At 40.9% G+C, this 24,898-nt stretch overlaps 2 protein-coding genes across 2 annotated transcripts in view; one reads left to right on the top strand and one right to left on the bottom strand.

The window, feature by feature from the left end:
- The window catches only part of LOC126940470 (peptidyl-prolyl cis-trans isomerase NIMA-interacting 4-like), a 1,058,238-nt gene that overhangs the window by 257,476 nt on the left and 775,864 nt on the right, over positions 1-24,898 (bottom strand). The window lies entirely within an intron of this gene.
- ATP7B (ATPase copper transporting beta) overlaps positions 1-24,898 on the top strand; it is a 207,371-nt gene that overhangs the window by 155,073 nt on the left and 27,400 nt on the right. The window lies entirely within an intron of this gene.

Here is a 24,898-nt window from a genome sequence, read left to right as displayed (position 1 = left end):
TCCGAGTAGCTGGGACTACAGGCGCCCGCCACCACACCTGGCATTTTTTTGTATTTTTAGTAGAGATGGGGTTTCACCGTGTTAGCCAGGATGGTCTCGATCTCCTGACCTCGTGATCCGCCCGCCTCGGCCTCCCAAAGTGCTGGGATTACAGGCGTGAGCCGCCACACCTGGCCTCTTTTTTTTTTTTTTTTTTTTTAAGATTCTACATATAAGTGAAATTGTGCAGCATTTTTCTTTCTGTGTCTGGCTTATTTCACTTAGCATAATGTTCTCCAGGTTCATCTATCTTGTGACAAATGGCAGGATTCTTTTTTTATGACTGAATAATATTCTACTTTATATACATGCTACAATTTCTTTATCTATTCATCCATCAGTGGACCCCTAGTCCATCCAGAATTTCTCCAGAAATTTTCACTGTGTCTCCAGAATTTCTGTGTGGTTATATAAAGAAAAGGATATATGTACTTTTATATACACACACACACACACACACTTTTCTATAATATATACTTTTCTATATATCTATATAAAAGTATATGTATATAAAGTGTGTGTATATATACACACACACAACATATATATACACACACACACACACACACACAAACACACACACTTTTCTGTCTCTTTTTGGTAAGGCATAGTTTTTAAATCTTTCCTTTAATGCTTTTTTTTTTTTTTTGGAGACATCGTCTCTGTCAGGCTGGAGTGCAATGGCATGATCTTGGCTAACTGCAGCCTCAACCTCCTGGACTCGAGGGGTCTTCCCACTTCAGCCTCTCAAGTAGCTGGGACTACAGGCATGTATCACCAGACCTAGCTAATTTTTTGTATTTTCTGTAGAGATGAGGTTTCTCCATGTTGCCCAGGCTTGTCTCAAACTTCTGGGCTCAAGTGATCTACCCACTTCGGCCTCCCGAAGTGCTGGGATTATAGGTGTGAGCCACCACACCTGGCCTTGTTTTTCTTTCATTCTTTAGGAATGGTTTCTTTTAGTTCTTTAACTACATTTGTAGTAGCTGACTAAAAATCTTGGTTTAATCACCCAATGTCTGCAATTCCTTAGAGACAGTTTATAACCAAAAAGACAATTACTCAGAGAATAACAATTTCAGGCCAGGCGTGGTGGCTCATGCCTGTAATCCTAGCACTTTGGGAGGCCGAGGAGGGAGGATGGCCTGAGCGTAGGAGTTTGAGACCAGCCTGACAACATAACAAGACCCTGTCTCTACAAAACCAAAATAAATTAGTCAGTTGTGGTGGTGCATGCCTGCAGTCCCTGCTACTTGGAAGGCTGAGGAAGAAAGGATCATTTGAGTGCAGGAGGCTGAGGCTGAGTGAGCTTTGATTGTGCCACTGTACTCCAGCCTGGGTGACAGAGTGAGACCTTGTGTCAAAAACATAAATAAATAAATAAAATAGAATAACAGTTTCTATTGGCTGCTTTTCCCCCTTTATATATAACTCTGTTTGCAATAAAGGGTTCCCTGTTTCTTTGTACGCCTCAAACATTTTTGTTGAAGTTGGACACTTAATATAATATAGTAACTAAAAATGAGATTCCCACTCCCAAGTTGTGTTGTTGACATTTATTGTTGTTGCTGTTGCTATTTGTTCATTGAGCAAACAAATTTAGCGAAAAATAATTTGTTCATTTCTTGGACAAGTTCTATTAAGTCTGTATTTTTTGTCATGTGTGGGCACTAAAGTCTGCTTATTAACGATCAGCTAAGACTGGACAGAGATCTCCATGAACTGATGTCTCCTTTCCTTTGCTGAGGGTGTGTGTGTGTGTGTGTGTGTGTGCGCACGCGCATGTGTGTGTAGTTGGGGGTGTGGGGGTGCAGGTTGGGCATACCTTTAGTGATCATGCAGGCAGTTTACGATTCTGCCTAGCCTTCACTTCCTTCTTGTGAGAGCCTCAATGTCAACCTGAGGTGAGAGATTATGGCCATCTCAGGTCTTTCTCAGCCATGTGCAGAGTCACATGCATGTGACCCAAATTCTCAGGAATATATCAAAACTTTTCAAAGTTTCCGTCTTATTCTCCAGTTTTTCTTTTTCAGTTATTGGTCAAGCCTCTGGTTAACCCCAACTAGTAATGCCAAATCAGGCAGCTATGATATTAAACAATTACCACTTTTTTTTTTTTTTTTTACAAATGCCCTGAGGATAGGGTTATTTGCACAGAGTAAGCTCTGAGTCAAGTCAAATAAAGACAAGTTCTGTGAAGGAAGCTTTTCAGTGAACTGCCAAACAGGTCAAATAGTAACAATTCTTTGAGGATGGAGAGAATCCATCCTAACCCTTACTCAGTCATTCTGGAAGTCTCAATCATTGGTTTTTAACCATTCTTCTTTTCTAATATGTGTGCTTAAGACTATCAGTTTCCGAAACAGCCAAGTGAAAAGGGCTCCTGGGAGAACCTCCGACCTGCCACTGGGTGGATGGAACGGGACCTCGGGAAGTACGCACTGTTTGCAGGGGGAAGGAGCTTGGCGTCTCATGTTTCTGGGTGGCAACCTAGGATTCAATCTGTGAGATGAAGTCCTGTTAACAGGAACCCATTTCACTTTGCTGAGTTTTTTTCCCTTTACACCCAATACGTTTCATTTTTCTTACCCTTCTGTGTGTCCACAAGCCTAATCTTTTCCTGGTTATGTGACAAGAACCCAAAGAACCCGATTTTTAGCTGAACTGAGGAGAAAGTCCTACAACACTTTCATTTAAGTACACTTACCTGCATCTCACATGTTTTGATATGCCACCTTTTAATTACCATTCAGTTAAAATATTTTCTGATATCCATTGGAATTGCTTCTTTGATCTGTTGGCTATTTACAAGTACATTGCTTAATTTCCAAATATATGTGGATTTTCCAATTACCTTTTTGTTACTGACTTCCAGCTCCATTTCACTATGGTTTGCACAGAGTATATGGTTTGTATACTCTGATTTCAATCATTTCAATTTGCTAAGACTTGCTTTATGGCCCTGCATACATTCAATTGTGGTAAATGTTCCATGTCCACTTGAAAATAATTGGTATTCTTCAGTTGCTTGATGCAGTGTTCTCTCTCTAGATGTGTCTGAGTTAGGTTGAATCTTTACCTATGTTGTTCAAATCTTCTATATCCTTATAGATTTTTCTGGCTGCTTGTTCTATCAGTTACTGAGAGAGATGTACTTACAGATCTATTTCTTCCAGTTAGGTCAGTTTTTGTTTCATATACTTTGAGGCTATATTATTAGATACATGCATATTTACAATTGTTATATTTTCTTGGCATAATGACACTTTGATTTTTATAAAATGCCACCTTTTTATCTTTAGTAATACTTCTTTCCTTAAGTTCTACTTTGATATTAGTATAGGCACATCAGCTTTTATTAGTGTTTGCATGGTGTATCTTTTCCATCCTTTTATTTCAACCTTTCTGTGCTCTTATATTTAAAGTGTATTTCCTGTGATTAACATATGGTTGAGTTTTTGCTTTTTCTATCTGATACAATCTGTCATTTATTTGGTTTTTAAAAGTATTTAAACTTTATATAATTACTGATTTATATTAGATTTGAATCTATTTTCTTATCATTTTTTTCTAGCCCTACCTGTTGAATGTTACTTTTCCTTTTTTCTTTTTGATTAATTAATTTTATTATTCCATTTTCCTCTATTATGTCATAGTTATATATTCTTTTAGCAATTATCCTAGAGATTACAATAGACATCCTTGAGTTGTTAAAGTCTAATGGATTTTTATCTTTACCACTTCTCTGATAATGCTAGAATCTTAGATGATTTTAACTCTATTTATACCCCTTTTACCTTTCTCATTTTGTTGTCATAAATTTTAATTCTGCGTATATTCAAGACTCCACAAGATTTTGCTGTCAATATACATTTGTAATTACACATGTTTTTGCCTTTTTTCATACTCTTCATTTCTTCCTGCATCTCTGTGCTTCTGTTTGGGATAATTTTCCAGGTACTCAAAAAATCATGTTCTTTAGTATGGCTCTTGTGATAGAATCTCTCAGTGTTTGTTTATTTTATTTGAAAATACTTTTGCCCTTTTTTTTTTATGCCAATTAACAGGTGTTATCAGTAGAATGGTTTGCTTAGTGTGTTTCCTCTGCTGTGTAAACAAATGCCACTTTCATTTTCCTGTTCTTTACATTATAGAGAATTTCATAGTAATATGATTTCAAAACATAGATAAGAAATGAATTTTAATCTCTGTAAACAATTGATAGCAAAATCAACAATTGTCTCTGATGAATTTGTATTATCTAATATTGGCTCTAAGTTTTTAATAGAAAGGAGCAAAACATAATTAGGTTCTACACAACATGAAATCCAAACAGAAGTGCCTTTGTTTTCTTATTCAGACATATGATCCTTTGTAATCCCATTTGCCTTCATTTTTGAAGCATATTTCTACTGGTTAGAGAATTATAGTTTATTTTCTTTCAGTTAGTCTGGTTTCTGTTGTTTCGGTTGAGAAGTCAGCATCAATCTAATTGTTGCTTTTTGAAGGAAGTATGCTTTTTAAAATTCCAACCGATGTTAAGACTTTGCCTTTGGTCTTCGGCAGCTAGATGTGCTTTCCTTTGTATTTTCATGCTTGGGATTTGAAGCATTTCTTGTATGATTGAAACTACTTTGCAAAATTATGACGGTAAGAGAAATCTGACATAGTTGACTCCATCTTGCTTCTGACCTCCAAGATGTTATTGGTCATTCCTGGGTGTAAACCCAGATAACTTTGGGAGGAATTTATACTTTAACTTTGAAGCAAGGATGATGATAATCCCTCCCTAAGACAAATCCCCTCCCTGTTGGGGAACTGAAACCACCCTTTGTAAGACTAATGAAAGGCCACAAGATTAGGATTATGGGAGGGGGCTGAGTTCTGATAAAATGTAGGTATGGTTTCTATAATCCCTTACTGCTCAGGAGTCATGTGGCCTGAGGCCACAGGATTTATGACTTCCCAATTGTTCCTGTAGATAACATCACTACTGTAGAACCTAGATTGGTCTTTTGAGAATTTTTTTCAGACTTTCTGGCAATTGACTGATTCTGCCTGAATCCATGATTTATAATTCCGCCAGTCCTGTGGCCCCACCCAAAGGCAGACTCAGTGCATGTGAATCGTTTTCAACACCCCTATGGTTTCATCCCCAAGCAAACAGAAGGACTCATTTCCTAGTCCCCTGCCCACCAAATCATCTGTAAAAACTCTAACCTCTGAGCCTCAAGAAGAGTGATTTGAGTAATAACTCCATCTCACATATAGCTGGCCTCTTGTCAATTAAAGTATTTATTTACTGCAATGCTGTGGTCTCAGTGAATTGATTTTTCTGTGCAGGGGCAGGAAGAACCCATCAGGTGATTACATCTCTGTATCTTATTAACCTTCACTTTTAGGACATTCTTGGACATATTTCTTTAAATAAGTCATCTCATCTTCTTCTCTTTTTCACTTAACAGAATTCCAATAACATATATGTTAAAACATTTTCACTGGATTCCTTATATTAACATTTTTATGCTCTTTTCTAATTCTCCATTCTTTTGTCTCTCTGCTTTAGTCTGCATATTTTCTACTGTCCTATAGTCCATTTCACTATTCTTTCTTCAGCGGTGTCTAATCTACTGTTTTGATTCAGTCTTTAATTTTATTTATTAAATTTTATTCCAATCTAGGATATTCATTTGGTTCTCAATTTTTCTGGTACCAAATTTATCCATCTTGATTTTTAATTCCATGTATTAATTGTAGTTATTTTAAAGTCTATGTCTTATTACTAGTCAAGATCTAGATCTTCTGTGGATATATTTCTCTTGTCTTTTATTCCCTCTTGGTTTTCTGTCAAAACTTATTTTCTTATTGGCTTGTTATTTTGATAGAATGCCAATATTCTGAGGCTCTTCAGCATGTTACCCTCTTCCAGAGGTATTTATTTTTGCTTCAGGTAGGCAGAGAGGCTAGAAATCAATTACTTTAATCCAGTCAGGAATTGAGATAATTCTAAACTGGGCTTCACTTCTTGTGCGATATGCTTCTTTAGTTGATGCTTTCTTCAAACAAAAGCTTGTGATGTTTTTCAGAACCTCTCCTCCCTGATAGATCCTTATGTACAGTTTTATCCCTTAGACTCCTTTACATTGCTGAAATCTCTGTTCAGACGTCTCAGCCTTTCATACACTGCTTTCAATTTGAAATCAACAAATGATTTGAGGGAAATGAATCTTCATCTCCACTGTCTTTATTGCTTGTTCAGGTCTTGGTCTCAAAATTTTTCTCCCTGCCTAGGTATCTCTGAGATGTCCAGTTCCTCAAGTTGTTCCAAATACAACATTTTGCCCAAAACAACCTAATCAGCCTTTACTTAGAGCAACACTTGCATGGGGGTTATAACCAAAAGACTGACATAATAGAACTTGAGAATGTTGACCTAATCAAAAGGCCCAAAGTAGCGGTAAATAAATCAATAATAATAATGAAAATAACTAGCATTTGTTGATCATTTCCTTTGCACTCAGTTACTGTCCTAAGTACTTTTGCATATATAGCCCATTTGATCTTAAGAATAAATCAATAAATTAGGTATTAATGCCATTTCCATTTTACATATGAAGAAGGAAGTGCATAGAGAATTTCAGAAACTTGCCTAAAGCTACACAGAAGTAGAGCCTAGATTTGAACCAAGGCAGTTTTGCTCAGAGATCATTCCTTTCTAAAGTAGAAGGTTACTATAATAACGTAGGCATCAAATAGCCTGAGTCACAATGAGCATTATAGCTGGGGAGTCAGAGAAGAACAGATTGCTACAATAAATATTTTGAAGAAAGATGCAAAAGGTGATCAAAAGGTTGCATGGCATGAAGATGAAGGAAGTGAAGGAAAGGTTTCAAGTACCCAGCCTCAATACCTGGAAAGTGATCATGCACTGATAGAAATGTGAAATTGAGCTGGAGTTGATTTAGATGGGTTGGGGAAGTATTCTTACATGAAACTTTGGGATCCTCAGTGATTCACAATTCATAAAATGTTTTCTATTTCAGTTAAGCCTTATAGCCTCTGGAGGAAATAGCAATAAGATTATTATTGCTGAGCATGAATGGAGTACAGAAAATAAATCCGTTAACATCAGCGAGCTCATGGGATTGAAAAGGATATACTTTCTCCCCCTGCCACACACTTTGTACCAAATCAGTATTTTCTGTTCACTCAAGATAGGCAGTTTAACTTAAATATTTTAAAATCAGTCCTCGTGAGTGACACAAATTTACTTAATTTTTTTCAATGCTATTATTTTAAAAAATAGTTTACCATTCTTGCCAATTTTCAAGGTAATGCATGTTCATTGTAAAAAGAAATAGAAAATAGAGCAAAGATGAAGAAGAAAATGAAAATCAACCATATCCCAATACTCAGAGGTCACCAGTATGAACATTTTGGGGTATATTCTTCTAATATATTTCCTATGCTTATGACTACATATATTCTATGCAATTGGTTTTATTCTGCGTATGCTGTTTTGTGGCTTGCTTTTTCATATATCATTCACGCTTTCCAATTTCTTTACACATTTTTGAGAACACAGTTTTTAATTACTGCCAGAGTGTACATTCCCCTATGTTGGAAAATTAATTTATTCCATTAGGGATATATTATGGTTGGCCCTTGAACAACACAGGTGTGAACAGTGAGGGTCCACTTATACATGAATTTTCTTTCGCCTCTGTCACCCCGAGACAAGACCAACACCTCTTCTTCCTTTTCCTTCTCAACCTACTCAATGTGAAGACGATGAGGATGAAGACCTTTATAATGATCCATTTACTCTTAATGAATAGTGAATATATTTTCTTTCTCTCTTTTTTTTTTTTTTTTTTTTTTTGAGATGGAGTCTCACTCTGTTGCCCAGGCTGGAGTGCAGTGGCACGATCTTGGCTCACTGCAACCTCCGCCTCCCACGTTCAAGCGATTCTCCTGCCTCAGCTTCCCAAGTAGCTGGGACTACAGGCATGCGCCACCAAGCCCAGCTAACTTTTGTATTTTTTAGTAGAGATGGAGTTTCACTATATGTTGGCCAGGCTGGTCTCAAATTCCTGACCTCAGGTGATCTGCCTGCCTCAGTCTCCCAAAGTGCTGGGATTACAGGTGTGAGCCACCGTGCTTGGCCTGGGATTTTCTTAACATTTTCTTTTCTCCAGCTTACTTTATTGTAAGAACGCAGTATATAATACATATAACATACAAAACATATGCTAATTGACTATGCTACTGTTTCTGGTCAACATTAGGTTATTAGTAGCTAAGTTTTTGGGGAGTTAAAAGTCACACATGGACTTCTGACTATGCAGAGGTTTAGTGCTCCTAAGCACTCTTTGTTCAAGGGTCAACTGTATTTTCCTGGAAAAGTAGATCAAACTGGAAAATTGCTCAAAGATGAAGACAATGACAACATAATAATCACTGCTTGTGGCCTCAGTCTCTGTATTGAAAGAAGGGAACTGCTTCTAGCCACACCAGCCATAAAGGAATCATGCACTGAAAGCAGGCTTCGTGAAAGAAGAGAATTTGTCTTGTTCATTGCTATATCCACAGTGCCCATTTTATAAAGAGCTTCTGAAATTGAGCAGAAAAAGACCACCAACACAACAGATAAATGGCCAAAGGATGCGAATAAATTGGTTGCAGACAAATGCAAATGGCTCTTAAATGTATGAAAAAAAAAATCAACCATACTTATAATTAGAGAAACGCACTTGATTAAGAAAACCATTGCATTTCTCATCTGTCAAACTGGCAGAAATCCAAAAGTTTGACAATACACTCTGTTAGCAGAGTTGGAAGGAAGTAGGCCCTGCTATACAGTGCTGCTAGGAATACAAACTGTTATAACCCCCATGTGTGGGGATTTGTCAGAAACTAAGAAAATTACACATGAATTTGCCTTTTCACCCAGCAATTCCATTTCTAGAAATTTATCCAGCAGGTACATCTACACAATTACAGAAAGATACTTGTATAGATTATTCATCGGAGTATTGTTTGTAATTCCAAAAGATTGGACGTAACTCAATTTTGTAGCAATAGTGAACCACTTACATAAACTGTGGCACATCCACAGAGCAGAGTACTGTGCAGCTGCAAAAAAAAAAAAGTGTAACAGGCCAAGTGCAGTGGCTCACGCCTGTAATCCCAGTGCTTTGGGAGGCCGAGGTGGGCGGATCATGAGGTCAGGAGTTTGAGACCAGCCTGGCCAACATAATGAAACCCCGTCTCTACTAAAAATACAAATATTAGTTGGGCATGGTGGCATGTGCCTGTAGTCCCAGTTACTCGGGAGGCTGAGGCAGGAGAATCGCTTGAACCTGGGAGGTGGAGGCTGTGGTGAGCTGAGGTCATGCCACTGCACTCCAGCCTGGGTGACAGAACAAGACTCTGTCTCAAAAAAAAAAGTATAACAAAGGTCTTTTCGTGCTGATTTGGAGAGATTCCCAGGATACCTTATTAAGTGAAAAAAAAAAAGACTACAAATGTAGTTCTTCTTCTTATTATTATTCCTTTTCTTCCTCTTCTTCTTTTTTTTTTTTTTTTTTTTTTTGGTTGCGGGGGAGGCAAGATGTTGCTCTGTAGCTCAGGTTGGAGTGCAGTGGCATGATCATGGCTCACTGCACCCTCCACATCTCAAGCTCAAGTGATCCTCCCACCTCAGTCCCCCGAGTAGCTGGGACTACGAGTGCATGCCACCACACCCAGCTAATCTTTGTACTTTTTGTAGAGACAGGGTCTTGCTATGTTGCCCAGCTGGTCTCAAACTCCTGGGCCCAAGTGATCTGCCTGCCTCGGGCTCCCAAAGTGCTGTAGTACCTCTTCTTTTAAACAAATCTTAAAATTGGAAATGAACACATGAACATAGTCATACATCAAATATATACCATACCCCTACAAAGGAAGGATTATTTCACATGATCCTAGGGTACACTTCTTTGAGTCACCCTCCTTAGCGGGATATATTCTAAAGAGGAAAAGAACTTCAAATATATTTGAAACTTCAACTCAGTCATTTTATTTTTGTGGAAGTGCTGTACTGTTACTTTGAAACATTTCTTTTTATTGTATGACAAAACATATAAATAATTATGTTAATAATGTTAGGAATCAAGATTTTCAGTATAAAAGAAAAGATACAATGATAAAAATCAAATAAATTACACAAAAGAGTATAGTATTGGATTTAAATTTTAAATATCAAAAAGTACTCGTGATTTTAAAAATAGATATGGTATAGCTTTGTTTATTGAAATGGACTGGTAGCAACAGTATCACAGAAGCAATGCATACCCCTATCCACAGATCTTAGTCTCTAATACTATTCCCCACGAAGAGGAGCCAGGACTCCACCGATAAGTGACTATTTTCTAGGCACAGGGGTTGGAAAGTATAAAGTGAACTTGTGATATATTTTTTTAGAAGGCAAGGAAACTTTTATGTCACATCAAAAGGACACAGGGGGCCGGGCATGGTAGCTCATGCCTGCAATCCCAGAACTTTGGGAGGCCAAGGCAGGCGGATCACTTGAGGCAAAGAATTCCAGACCAGCCTAGCCAACATAGCAAAACCTGTCTCTACAAAAATATAAAACTTAGTGTGTGTAGTCCCAGCTCCTTGGGAGGCTAAGGCATGAGAATCACTTGAACCTGGGAGGCAGAGGTTGCAGTGAGCTGAGATCATGCCACTGCACTGTGTGACAGAGAAAGACTCTGTCTAAAAAGAAAAGAAAAGAAAAAGAATAATGTTTATAATTGCTTGAAATCCATGGAATCTCTAACAATTCATGGTACTAAAAAATGATAAAGAAAAAACTCATTTGTCACCATTTAAGGTGACAATTAAGGCTATTAAGTCAGTTTCTTTGAAAATTAAATGAAACAGAATGAATAATGTATCCTGCCTCTTCTTTAGAAACTGTACACCATGACGCCAAAGCCCCAGTTGGTGTGGGAAAGCTTTGGAGAAGAATGCTGATGGATCTCTGTAGAAGGAGTGATAGAATCAGAAAGAAACTGCCATTTCACATTCCTACTTCAGTGATTAGTTTGGCAAGTTGGTTCATTGGTTTTGAAAGCACTAGAAAAATGGTTGATGGGAAACCACATAGTGTCTCAAAATAACACCACATAGATTATGCTCTGTCTCTAAGTGGAATGTATCACTGTATGATAGAGGGATTGGGCTATTATCTATATAATGGTTAATTTAACACCAGGAAGTATGGGTCAGCCAGATATCAGTGCCTCTTGATGTAACGCAATGTGACTGTTTTTACAAGTCTCTCAAAGCAGCACCTGTGATTTACTGGGGGAAGAGGAAGGCTCTCTGGAGCAGGGGAATGAAGGAAGCAGGAGAGGGCAGGGGAAAAGCTATGTGAGGCTGGGTCCCAGCTGTAGAAGAGCAACACCCCAATCCCATGGGTAGCTCAGGAGCATGACCTGCTCCACAGAGTCTCCCCGCGTCGAGGAGCATGCTACTGCCTGCAGGCTTCCCTCTGGGTGCGCCATTCCCCCCTATTTCCCTTCTGCTTCAGCCACGTGATGTTGGTAGAAAGGCATCCTGTGAGGTGCTGGAATATAACCTTCGTGGAGGCAGGTGACGGGGGCTGAGTTGTGGCCCCAAAAACTCATATGCTGAAGCCCTAACCCCCAGTCCCTCAGAATGTACTAACTATATTTGGAGATAGAGCCTTTAAGAGGTAATGAAGTTACTATTATTTTCCAAGACAGAGTCTCGCTTTGTTGCCCAGGCTGGAGTGCAATGGCATGATCTCGGCTCACTGCAAAGGAGGTAATGAAGTTAAAATGAGGTCATTAGAGTGAGCCTTAATCCAATCTGAGTGGTATCTTTACAAGAAGAGGAAATCAGGACATGGAAACACGCAGGGTGAAGACACAGGGAAGGCAGCCATCTGCAAGCCTGGAGAGAGGCCTCATAGGAAACCAATCCCACTGACGCCTTAATCTTAGACTTCTAGACTTCTAGCCTCCAGAACCATGAGAAAATTAATTGCTGTTATTTGAGCCACCTCATCTTTGTTACTTTGTTAGGGGAGCAAATGAGTGCAGCAAATGAATGTAGCAGAGATTTTTATTTTGTCTACTGTTCCCAGAACTTGGAACAGTGTCTGGTACATAATACACATAGTTACTGAATGAATGAATGAATGAATGAATGAATGAACGAACGAACGAATGAATGAATGTTCTATTTCTAGAGTTTCAAGTAAAAAGCAGGGGGAAAGAGCTCTACTTTCAGATTTTCTCTATATATACCTGGTTTCTATTCTTTTGCCTCTCCCCATCATACTTTTTATCCCAGCAGAGGTTTCATCCTTGCCTTCTCCTACCATTTTCTTCTCCAGTGAAGAAAGAATTTTTCCTCACCTTGCCAATTTCAGGGGACTTTCTCTACATTCCATTTTCTTCTGTGCATTCCTTTGGATCTTTGTTCTTGGTGATTGTGGCAGATTGGATTTTCCAATGCCGGCTTTAACATCTCCCATCCATATGCTTTTCTTACACTGTGACCTGTCCAACCCACCATCAAGAGGCAGAGTCATCCCCTCCACTTGAACCCAGGTGAGCCTTCTGTTGCTTCAACCCACAGAGTGCAGGGAAATTGATGTTGTGTAACTGCCGAGGGCAGCCAGGTGCTGGAGCCCTTTCTACCGGCTAACCAGAGAATGCTAATCTTCTCGCAGCTCTATGCTCACAGCCTGAAAACAACCAAAGAGAGATTATCTATATCATGGGGTCCAGCAAATCTCTCTCTCTCTCTCTTTCTCTCTCTCTCTCTCTCTCACACACACACACACACACACACACGCCCCTGGTTGATAAATAAAAGCGCACCACTGTTTCTGAAGCTAGATCATAAAAGGTGAATGGTTTCCTGTGGATCTCTCTTAGTACACTAGCTCTTAAATCCCAGCCCCTGTGCTGGGAAGAAGCCCAGGGTACATGAAGAGGCTACATGTAGTGTTCTGGCCCACAGCCCCAGCTGAGGTTCTAGCCACAGCCAGCATCAGCTGCCACTATGCATGTGAGTGAGGATGCCTTCAGATGACTGCAACCCCAGCCATTATCTGTCTGTATTCGTATGAGAGACCCAAGTGAAAACCTCCCAGTGGAGCCCTGCCAACCCCTGGAACTGAGAGACAGTATAATAATTAATGGTCGTAATTTTTCATACTCCTTTCTTTGGCGCAGTTATGCTCCAATAGATCATCGGAACAGTGATATTTGCTCTTTTCTTTACCATGGCATCAAAAGTTAAGGCAAATGAAAATGCAACCATTTAACATTTTAAAAAATATTAGTTTTACATGATAAATCTTTGTGCTAAGAGTGACAGTCATTTACTTTTTCATTCATTAATTTATGAATTCACTCAACAAATATTGGTCAAGTGCTAATTAAGCATCAAACCTTGTGCTCAGTGTTAAGAAGCGCTCACAGTCCACAAATGCAGAAGAAATGGAAACAAATGCAAATATAGTGTAAAAAACACCATACTAGAAGTGTATCCAGGATACACTGAGGGTGTGCAAAGGAGAAAGGGACCAACTCTTTCTTGATTGGAGTTCAACTGATTGCACAGAAAGCAGGAGATAGCCAAAGAAGACTTCAGAGAAGATATGGACCAGGCCACGTCCTGAAAACTGGGGGCTTTTCCAAGTTATTAGTGGGAAGGGTTTCTCAGACAGAGAACATCCCACGAGAAGGGCATGGGAGCTGCGGGGATCAGATCTGGAAACTCTTGTTTCACATAACTGGGCATTTCAAATGCTGGACAGTGGCTGAAGGACTTAGTGGGGCTAGGTGCCTGATGAGCCATGTTGAGAAATACCAGACTGGAAAGATAGGTCCAAACCAAGTTATAAAGACCTTTGACTCTATCCTGAGAAAAAATCATTGGTAAAATAAGAATTAAAATAGTATTTAAAATTTATTACAAATCAGCAAACATTATGCTTGATGACAAAAGACTCAGGGCTTACTGTGTGCCCATAATTGCACATTGATGTAAGTGTACCAGCTGACTGGTGCCTTCATTCTGACTGGACAGGGCACTTGTCTAGTTTTTTTTTTTTTTTTTTTTTTTTTTTTTTTTGAGACGGAGTCTGGCTCTGTCGCCCATCCTGGAGTGCAGTGGCCGGATCTCGGCTCACTGCAAGCTCCGCCTCCCGGGTTTACGCCATTCTCCTGCCTCAGCCTCCCGAGTAGCTGGGACTACAGACGCTTGCCACCTCGCCCGGCTATTTTTTTGTATTTTTTTTACTAGAGACGGGGTTTCACCGGGTTAGTCAGGATGGTCTCGATCTCCTGACCTCGTGATCCGCCCGTCTCGGCCTCCCAAAGTGCTGAGATTACAGGCTTGAGCCACCGCGCCCGGCCTAGTTTTTACATTCTTTAAAAACATCCCAGAAGACATTATTAAAATAAAGAACAAGACAAAGTGGATAGCACTCACCGTTTTGTAAATAATAGCCAATTAATCAGGCAAAGAAATAAAACGAGTATAAATATTAGAAGGAAATCATTATTACTTATAGGTGATTTGGCTGAATACCTAATAAAGAAGAGGAGAGAGAAACAACTTACAATTGTAGTTGATAATAGTGGAATGCCATTCTCCCCAAATTTATGTATAAACTTAATGCTATCTCAAACAAAATTACAGAAGAGTTTTTCTTTCTCCAGGGGAACATTTCAAGTAGCTGGGACTACAGGCACTCACCCCCATGCCCAGCTAATTTTTTATTTTGTTCTTTAGTCTCAATACGTTGCCTGAGCTGATCTGAAACTCCTGGGCTCAAGCGATCCTCCTGCCTCGGCCTTCCGAAGTGCTCCATCACAGGCCTGAGCCACCGCGGCCATCCTGTTTCTGAAAGAGACGGCCCAGGTCCCACCGAGAGGCCACAGACAGCAGGAGGCGGCAGGGAAGGAGGGCAAAGAGGTGCCAGCAGGTGGCGCTGTGAATTTTCCCAACCCCGACACTCGCTCCTGGGAACTTAGACCCTCGGGCTTGGAGCGTAGGTTAGGGACACGAAGACCGGAGTTATTCCTTTCCTCACGCCTACTCCAAGGCGCCACTTTAGACCTGAGTAAAAGGGTTGAGGCGGGAAACCTCACAGTGGCGTGTCCGCGCATCCTCCCTCCCACAGTGCCTCTGTGACCGCTGAAATTGGGGCTGAAGAGACCCCGGGATTTTCCGGAGCACCTTGGACAACTATCCGGTTCCACAGCGCCCTTAGAATGTTAGGGCTTGACTCCCCCAGCCTCTCAGATCCAGGAGTTTGTTTGCTTATTAAATTGTGCTAAAATACACATAACATAAAACTCAACATCTTAACCACTGAAAAATGTACAGTTCAGTAGTGTTAAGAATACTCATATTGTTGTGCAACCAATCTCTTTTTCTTCTTGCAAAACTGAAATGCCACACCCCGTAAACAGCAGCTCTTCCTGCTCCCCTTCCTCCAGCCCCTGGTGACCACCAGTCTACTTCCATTTCTATGAGCGTAGACTATTCGATATGCTTCACGTGAGTGGAGTCATACAGCATTCGTCTTTCTGTGGCTGGCTTATTTCTTAGCATAATGGCCTCAAGATTGCAGCATGGGTCAGGCGTTGCCTGTCGTTTAATTCTTCTTCTTCTGGACTGTGAACTACTTTTGGGACCACACATTCTGTTTCTCTTTTTCTTAAATTGTCCTCCGGAAAATTAAAATGCTGGGAAAAGTCAAAAAGAAAATGAAAACTTCTATTGAAATGCTTTTTGACTCAGGTAGAAGTCAAAGTGAGGAACCCTGAAGGTTTTCTCCCAAATTAGGAAGCCGCCAGGATGAATAGATGGTAAATATAGAAAAGGTGACTCAAATAGAAGAGTGACATCAGAATGGAAAACTTCCAAAGAAAGCATGAAAAGAATTAGGATGTTTACATAGAATTAATTTGTTGAGGAATAACACACAAGCAACGATGAAGACAAAGACAACCTTTTGTGCAATCTTGGGAAAAAGTGTGAACACTCATCAGTGTCCCTCGGCTTTCTGATTGCTCCTTATGGGGTGCACAATCTGGTCTTTGGGCAACTTTAGTATCTCCCTTCATTTCTACAGCTTCCATCAAGAAGTCAGGCCTACCTTCATTAACTCACAGTTGCCTTTGTAATTAAACTCAGGCACATGCTCATTCACTCACTACTCTTTTGCATCAAAATTACTTACGGGATACATTGAATTTTATTAAGTAATCTTTTTACTTACAGTATCTGACTTGGAGTCAGCAGTATTCATTCAATGAATGAATGAACTCGCTTTTACCAGGAGAACCACCTCAACTAAAAACAAGCATTTAAAAATTTATACTCTGGGTCGGGCGCGGTGGCTCACCCCTGTAATCCCAGCACTTTGGGAAGCCGAGATGGGCGGATCACGAGGTCAGGAGGTAGAGACCATCCTGGCTAACACGGTGAAACCCCGTCTCTACTAAAAAATATAAAAAATGAGCCGGGCTTGGTGGCGGGTGCCTGTAGTCCCAGCTACTCGGGAGGCTGAGGCAGGAGAATGACGTGAACCTGGGAGGTGGAGCTTGCAGTGAGCTGAGATGACGCCACTGCACTCCAGCCTGGGCGACACAGCAAGACTCTGTCTCAAAAAAAAAAAAAAAAAAATTATACTCTGAATTCAGCTTTCACTCAATTCTACTGTCATCTCCCCCCATGTGCCCTTTATTCATATGGCAGTAGTGTAGTGGTGCTATATGTGGACTCTTATCACATGGTCTGAGTTTAAGTTCATTACACACTTAGTAGCCATGTGCCTTTAATCTCTCTGTACCTCATGCTTCTCATCTGTGAAGTGGGGGTATTAATCGCACCTACTTTGCTTTGGGCAGCATTTCCAGTGGTGGTCTTCCACTCACATCTCTAGAGTTAGCATCTGCTTCCACTCTCAGTTGCTAATCTCTGGGTTACTCCACCATAACATTGTGCGTGATTTTTCAGCTCTTCTGTGGCTCTTGTATCCCTATATCAAATTCCCCCTGTTTTCCTAACTGATACAGCTATTATTATTACTATCATTTATCATTAGCTTTGGAGTCTCATAATCACTTTCCAAAGACGACTCCTACTTTCTCCCCGACAAAAATCTCCTATTTCTATACTCACAAATACAGTTGTCTGGTTTGGCGGAAAAATATTCTTTGATGTTTTGCTGCATCTTCAGGGACATGTGGGAAAGCTCCTGAGTGACCTGCCATTATTTTCTCCCTTCCTGAACTCCCAGGAAGACTGCCTCATCACCCGAAATTTTGTTTGTTTTGATGTCTGGGCTAAAATGTGCTCAAAAAGGACTACTGTCCCTTTGGCCACGTCCACGCCAGGCTAATGGTCACTCTGTGCTCCCAGACCCCCACCATTGTAGCAGGGAAGCCTTAAGGCTCTGACCTCGCTGCTCACAGTCACTCTGCTTCCACTCACTCAATGTGAGATAAGAGAAGATTCAAGTACCGTTATGCATCACTGAACAATGGGGATATGTTCTGAGAAATGTGACATTAGGCAATTTTGCCATTGTGTGAACGTCATAGAATGTACTCACACAAACTCACATAGTATAGCCTACTACACACCCAGTGGTCCCCAGTCTTTTTGGCACCAGAGACCGGTTTCATGAGGGTGGGGATGGGGAAGGTTTTGGCATGAAACCATTCAACCTCAGATCATCAGGCATTAGATTCTCATAAGGAGTATGCAACCTAGATTTCTGGCATGCACAGTTCACAATAGTTGTGGCCCTGTGAGAATCAAATGCCACTGCTGATCTGACAGGAAGTGGAGCTCAGGTGGTAATGACTATTCTCCTGCCACTCATCTGCTGCTGTGGGGCCCAGTTCCTAAAAGGCTAGGGACTAGTACTGTTCCTAAAAGGCCAGAGACCATGGCATGTTATTGTATTGAATAATGTAGGCAGTTGTAACACTACAGTATTTGTGTATTTAAACATAGAAAATACTACACATAGTATTTGTGTATCTAAACATTGTGTACAGTAAAAATATGAAGGATTAAAAAATGGTGCACCTGTATAGGGCATTTACCATGAATGGAGCTTGCAGGACTGGAAGTTGCTCTAGGTGCAGTGAGTGAGTGATTAGTGAATGTGAAAGCCTAAGACATTACTACACACTACTATAGACTTCATAAACACTGTACACTTAGGCTACACTACATGTATTAAAAATATTTTTCTTTAATCATAAAGTAACCTTAGCTTACTGTACCTTTTTTACTTTATAATTTTTTTAAAAAATTTTGACTCATACATTAGCCCATACATTATACATACATTACATTAACCTAGGCTTACACAGGGTCAAGACCAACAGTATCACTATCTTCCACCTCCACATCTTGTCCCACTGGAAGGTCTTCAGGGGCAATAATAGGTAGCAGCTGTCATCTCCTATGATAACAATTCCTTCTTCTGGATACCTCCTGAAAGACCTGCCTGAGGTGTTTTTACAGTGAACCTTTTTTTTTTTTTTTTTTTTAAATAAGTAGAAGGAGTACACTCTAAAATAATGATAAAAAGTATAGTGTAGTCAATACATAAAGCAGTGACTTGGTTGTTTTTTATTACTATAAAGTATCATGTGCTGTCCATAATTGTATGTGCTATACTTTTATGTGACTAGCAGTGCAGTAGGTTTGTTTACACCAACCTCACCACAAACACATGAGTAATGTGTTGCACTACAACATTAAGACTGCTACGACATCACTAAGTGATAGGAATTTTTTAGTTCCATTATAATCTTAAGGAACCACCATCCGTGTGGTCCATCATTGACTGAAATGCTGTTATGTGGCTGGTGACTGTGACTGTATGTCCTTTCCTCCAGCAGGTCTCCTCGCCTTGCTCCTCTGCCTCACCCTGTCCTGTGGTGTGAAGTGGTCAGCTTGAATTCAGGACTGGGAGAGTGGCAGGGCCAGCCCTAGAGTGAGCCCAGAGAGGTGCCCTCCCAGGGGTATGCAATGCAGGGGTAGCTTCAGAGGGAGCAGCTCCTTACATTTTGCATAATAGGCTCTTCTCTTGCCTCACCCCAGTCCCTCCCCAGTAGACTGGCCTTTTCCACCAAAATGACAACAAAAAACCTGGAATGTCAGGGTTGGAGAATGCCTTTAATGTCATGTGACACCAGTTTCTCAAAGTGTGGTTCATGGAGCACCTACAGGAAACTTAGCAGAGTCTAAACTGCAGATTCCTGGGCCCAGGCCCAGATCTACAGATTCAGAATCTTTGGGAGGTGGTACAGGAATCTGCATTTCAATAAAGAATCTCTGGCACTTCTTACACATCAGCAGTTGAGAACTTCTGCTAGGTGCTTGCTTACAACACCAACACACAACAGCCTCACAAAGCAGCCTGCTTCAGGTCTAAGAAGGCCACTGTTACAAAGTTTATGACATGGGGCACAATTCGGCCTCCCTGTAACTTCATTCTGCCTCAGATCTGTCGCCGGCAATGACCGGGAATCAATTTAATCCCTTTTCTAGGTGGCAGTCCTCGAGTCCATAGGGCACCTCTCATATCCTCAGCCCACTTTGAGTACTTTCACCCTATTTCCTAAGCAGCCGCTGTTTGGTCCTCTCATCCTTGTGTGCCACCAACATGCAGGAAGAGCAAGGGGTGAGAAGGGGCTCGCACCAGAACTAAGTCCCTAGGTTTAGGGCCTAAGGGACTGAAATGAAATGTTTCCCGTGGGAATTCCTAACTCCAAGGGGTCGGCCATCTTTCCACAGCTCCCGGGGTCGCTCTGCTGCCCCCCTGCGGGCCTAGGGAACACTGCAGGGGTATGAGCAGGCGGAGGGGCTGCTCACCCGACACGTGGGAGTGGGAAATGGAGAGAACCCGCTCCTTAGAGGAAAAGCCACGAGTTGCTGTTGTGCTGCAGGAGAGAAAGGGAGAAAGAAAGCGTGCGACAGGGAGTGGGAGCCCCAAGTGAAGAGGAACCTCACAGAGTCAGGCCTGAACACCGGGACCACAGAGGTGCTGAGTGCTGCCCGATTCTGGATCCCACCCTGCTCAGCTCAGGTGAGTCCGGCAGCCCTGGACAGCCTGTGAAGTTGGGGAGAGAGTCCTAGCAGAGGGTTTCTTGAAATCATTCCCAGGAAGATGCCAATGTGCTGATTTATGCTTCCTGGAAAGAAAATGACTGCATTGTGGAAGTGCTTTTCTTAATTGTGTGGCGGGAAAGAAAACAATCTTCACTGAGTCTAAGGCAAGTGGGTTTTCTGGAGAACAGTTGTAAAGGAATAATGACTGCAGGGCGAAGGCACGTTGTGTAGGACTCTTAGAAACAACCTGCCGGCTGCAGGACAGCGAGTGGGGACCACAGACGTCACCTCCGTGTCTTACCTGTTGGGGCTCTGAGCAAGTGGCTTTGACTTGGTCATTTTAAAGGGGTGGTAGAGCTAAAAGGAAGTGCATTTTTCATTTCCTAGGAGCCAGACAATGAAGGCATCCTAGGGAGGTTGTGGAATGACCCTGAGACACAGTAGGTATGCAATAACCTCCACTGAATTCATGCATTCGGGCATAGTTAGGAGAGAAAACAGCACAGGTTACATAGAGAGCTACAAGTAAGAAAGGACTGTGTCCTGAGCACCCAAAATGTTTGTTGGAAATATTCAACAATACTAGTTAACATCTGCTTTGAAGGAACAGGTATGGGGATGGTTAATGTCTAATATTCAATGTTATTCAAAACCAAGAGTGAGTCGGTCCTCACAGTTGATTTAGGAATAAATAGTTTAATTTACCAAGCCAATCAGTAAAAACACAATATATATATGTGTACACGCACACATATATATATGTTTACTGTTGGTTCATGACACAACTCAGAGGTTAAAAAAAGGTAGAATTTTACAAATTTGAACTGTAAAACTGGGAACATTAGACAGACATAGAAAGTTTCTCAGATCTAGTCCTATTGGCATTTTGGAGCAGATAACTGTGTTGTTGGGGACTGCCCTGCTCCTTGCAGGATGTTTTTCAGCATGTCTGGTCTGTTTATCAATAGCCCTGCCCCAGCCATGACTATTAAAAATGTCTCCACATATTGCCAAATGTGCCTTGGGGGTCAGATCACCTCTGGTTGAGAACCACTGAGATATATCAATTGGATTGAAAATTGAAAATGCATTGAGCATGTCATTTGGCAAATATTATTGATTAATTCCCATCGTGCCCTTTATTATCACTCAGCTGCTAGGATAGGAAGCAGCAGGAGCTATTATCACTGCCCTTCTAGGTGCAGAGGCAGGTGTGAGACACACAGTCCTATCACAGCATGCACAAGGATGGACTTTTAAGTCACTGCCTGTTCACACTGGAGAGAAGGTACTGCCCAGCCTGTTACCCCAATCTCTTCCTGTTTCAGATTTCTAACAAATAAGAAAACTTTCTATCAAATAAGAAAAAAATGTCCATTTTCTTAGTAGAAGGTATAGAAATTGACTAAAATCTGTGTCATTACAGATTTTAGTCAATCATTAAATGAATTGCATTGACGTGAATCCATCGTTAGTACGTATTTGCTCTATTGGGCATCTCCTGCTGTGGAGGGACCCTCTCCTGGAAGAGCTGCCACTTCAAAGGGCTCCAAGGAACATGCAGTTTTTTGTGAGTTGTTCAAGTCCCCACCATAGTAGTGAATAGGTCTTTTGTAGCATATCTGAATCTGCAAATTCACACAGTGAATTCTGTGAATCAAAAAGCAGATTCACTGCTATTTTCTCAAATTGCAGCTTTCTTTGTGGGCTTCCTCTGAATTGAAATAAATCCGTATCATGGGTCATAAAAACCAAATCACAAAGGGGAACATATAACTGGGAAATGAGTCTAGAAAGAATTGGCAATATCACTGGCAATCAAATATGTAAATTAAAATAATTTCCACTTTTGCCTATGAGAGTAATAAAAATGCATTAGTCTTTCAGCCACCCAGTGCTGGTTAGGTGTGGTGAAACTGCCACTCTCACATTGCTAGTGGCACTGGAAATGGATACAACTCATTTAGAAGTCAATTTTACCTCAAAGCCAAAAAGTTGCTTATGCTTTTTAATTAAATAACTATTCCAAGAGATCTATATGTGCATAAAACAAAGCACTTTTCATGGAGAGACATGTGTCTTAGGATTAGTTATGAGTGGAAAGTAAATATCCAACAAGATGTAGAGAAATATAGTTGGATATAACCTACTCTGTGGATTATAATTCAGCTGTGAAAATGAGAGTTCTGAAGACCAAATGGTGACAGAAAGAATGCTTATGTCAAAATGTGATGTGTTCACTTAATGTGCCTGATTATTGCAACCATGTAAAATTTGTGTACATGCACATATGCATATGTATATATGCATATACTTAAAAGAAAAGCTCCAAAATACTAGCAGTTGTTGGGCTAGAAGTTCTGCCGTTGTTTATAATGACTAATGATTTTCTTTTTTCCATGATCTAATTTTTCTGTGAATTTGCTTTTGTAATTTTTAAAGAAAATATTCCAAAAGAGAAAAATATTGGCTACCACCATCACATCATCTCTGTCCTTTTTGTTTCTGCTCCCTGGTGGACTTACTCCTTCCTGCTCATCTATCCCCTACATGCTACTTTTTGTAAATCTCTGGACTTCTGGAGAGCAAACTACTTTTCATTTCAAATAATACTTCTTGAATTTTAAGAAGTTTTAAAAAGAAGTCTAAAATTATAATGGTAAAACTTGCTAATGGGGGAAAAGGCAAGGCAATATTTGAGTATAAAGTGGAAATGAAAATACTTCCCACGCCTGCCTGCGGCACATTCCTACCTACGCCTACCCCAGCCCCAGTGGCCCCATATCCCTGTACCTGCCTTCATAGGGAACAGTTATTCACAGTGGTTTACTGTTTATGCTTCTGACCTTTTTCTGTGTGTTTACATAGATCTGCAGACATTATTACATGCATGAGGTCATATGTTGTGTGTGTGTGTGTGTGTGTGTGTGTGTGTGTGTGTGTAACACTGTATTCCTTGTAAGGGACGTTGAACACAATATGCAAAGTTTGTCGGCCAGCATTTGGGACTGTACCTGGGAATTCTGTCCTCCCTTTCTGGCTGGTTGCCAAAACTGAGTTCTACTGCCGCTGCTACCTGTCTCTTAGGGAACATTCTTTAAGGTGTGACAGAATTAACAGCACATCATTCTTTTTTTAGTTCTCATCCGTCTTGCCAGTTTATGAAAATAACAAGCTTGAAGGAGTAAGAGTCTCCTCATTTATAAAAGGGATCTAATACCTGCACCTTGTGTTGGTGTGTTCTATTGGCTCCCACATCATGTGGTCTGATATTATTATCAATGAAGATATCACTGTTTTTCAGATTGATGTTTCTACCTTATTCGCAGTTAGTGGCTAAAGGGATCAGCCAATTTAGGATATTTGAATTTAAAAAAAAGTATATGCAGCTCTATATTACTTTTTGTGGTGAAACATTGTTCTTCAGGATTCACAGGAGGCTAACGTGTGTGCCTCTTACCCCAGGGAATGGCCCAAGATAGAAATGTGTTGTTATAATGTGACACAGACAAATCTCGTTAGCTTCTGCAAAGCTGCTGTGGATTTGAAGACTGGAATGTCTTGGTTTGTAGGCACTGATGGAAACTGTTCAACACATTTCAAAGTAATTTTCTAAATCAGTGGCAACTCCACCATGCAAGTATAAAGAGATGGCTCCTATGTCTCCTCCCTCTGTTTTATCCCTTCTGTGATCCAGGAGAAAAATGCTGCGGTTCGTGAAGTGCACACTCTCCCTGTTATGTGAAGTGCACCCTCTGTGTTCCCTAAGAAGGGTGAGGAAAGGAGCCGACCTTCCAGGCCTTTAGGACCCATGATGGGCCATGGCCCCTTTAGATAACTGGGCTTATCATTGGGTCCAGGAAGGTTGTTCTTCCAGGCACGGTTTTAAGTGGCTTAGCTTCTGTGACACCCCTGTGGCAATCAACCTGATGAAGTGTGGACATCAGCAATAAATCTGTAATTCATACAGTAGCCATTTGTCCATGGCTTGGGGCCTACTTGCTATGTAACAAAAGGATGTGCACCTGGCAAACCCCATTAGGCCAGAGAGCTGGTCTCATTTCACCTTGATCGGTAGAATGTCAGAGTCAAAGGATGCGGAAGGAGGCTGTGGTTTACTCAGGGCTGCGGTGTTCCTGGATTTTCTGTGTATAAGGACACCACAGCCACAGTTTTTGCAAGGACATTGTGGGGGAAAATGGAGCCTTGTGAAGAGACATTTGAATAGTAGTTAATGGAATTATTCATTAAACATACTGAAGACCTACTGCGTGCCAGGGAGACAAGGACTCATGTGCATTCTCCACAGTTGCTTCCAGGAGAAGAGCCTGTGTCAGGAGGCAGAAACAGCAGAGGGACCGCGTGAATCCCAAGCGCTGCATTTGGGATTCCCAGGGTTTGGGGGGTCAGAAAACCCTGGGTGCTCAGCCCTGCCAGTCTGTGTCCCATCATCTCACTGCAGTCAAGACTGTCAAAGTCCATTCTGGTTAACAGAGAGTAGGCACCTCAAGTTTGGCAGATCTCAAAACACCTGGATTCTAATCTGGCTGTGTGATCTTGGGCAAGTCCTTCACTTTTCTGACCCTCAGTTTCTTCATCTGTAAAATGGGGATAAGAATCTTTGCCTGGTTAAATAGGATCAAGCATGACAGGACTGACCACCATGATCTCCTTGCTTAGTCCC

This window comes from Macaca thibetana, chromosome 17, assembly GCF_024542745.1.
Source record: "Macaca thibetana thibetana isolate TM-01 chromosome 17, ASM2454274v1, whole genome shotgun sequence".
Lineage (NCBI taxonomy): Eukaryota > Metazoa > Chordata > Mammalia > Primates > Cercopithecidae > Macaca > Macaca thibetana.
The sequence above is the reverse complement of the archived record's forward strand: the minus strand, read 5'-3'. Positions and strand labels throughout refer to the sequence as shown.